The 793-nt window shown below is 50.8% G+C and overlaps 1 protein-coding gene across 1 annotated transcript in view; it reads right to left on the minus strand.

Moving 5' to 3' along the window:
* Positions 1–793, minus strand: part of LOC111659197 (pre-mRNA 3' end processing protein WDR33-like) — a 19,480-nt gene that overhangs the window by 4,734 nt on the left and 13,953 nt on the right. The gene's annotated exons all lie outside the window — the stretch shown is intronic.

Raw genomic sequence — 793 nt, forward strand, 5'->3', positions numbered from 1 at the left:
CCGTCACAACAGTCAGCCGTCACAACAGTCAGCCGTCACAACAGTCAGCCGTCACAACAGTCAGCCGTCACAACAGTCAGCCGTCACAACAGTCAGCCGTCACAACAGTCGCCCGTCACAACAGTCGCCCGTCACAACAGTCAGCCGTCACAACAGTCAGCCGTCACAACAGTCAGCCGTCACAACAGTCAGCCGTCACAACAGTCGCCTGTCACAACAGTCAGCCGTCACAACAGTCGCCCGTCACAACAGTCGCCCGTCACAAGTCAGCCGTAACAACAGTTGCATCACAACAGTCGCCCGTCACAAGTCAGCCGTAACAACAGTTGCATATAACAAGTCAGCCGTCACAACAGTTGCATTTAATAACAGTCAGCCGTCACAACAGTTGCCTATAACAACAGTTGCCTATAACAACAGTCGCCTATAACAACAATCGGCTGTAACAACAGTCAGCTGTCTCAACAGACAGACTCTGGAGGTGAACATCTCAACGTCCAGCAGCAGAGATACACCATGTGGACGCTCTGGTCACAGTGTAGACCTTAGCTCTGCTCAAGTGACATCACTGTGATATTTTAAACAGATGTTGTTCCAGCTGTTCCATAAAGATTGGTGTCCCAGTCTGACTGTTCCTGACACCTTTGGGATGAACTGGACCAGAGACTGAGAGCCAGACCTGAACACCAACACCAGTGCTGGACCTCACTGATGCTGTCCACATGCTTTTCTCTGTGTGTGTTGAGGACACAGGACAAACCTGTCACTATAAACGTCCTCTCTACGTCTCAGA

Source organism: Seriola lalandi, unplaced genomic scaffold (genome assembly GCF_002814215.2).
Source record: "Seriola lalandi dorsalis isolate HSWRI2012SDOR001 ecotype SW California unplaced genomic scaffold, Sedor1 jcf7180002054475, whole genome shotgun sequence".
In the NCBI taxonomy this organism is placed as follows: Eukaryota; Metazoa; Chordata; class Actinopteri; order Carangiformes; family Carangidae; genus Seriola; species Seriola lalandi.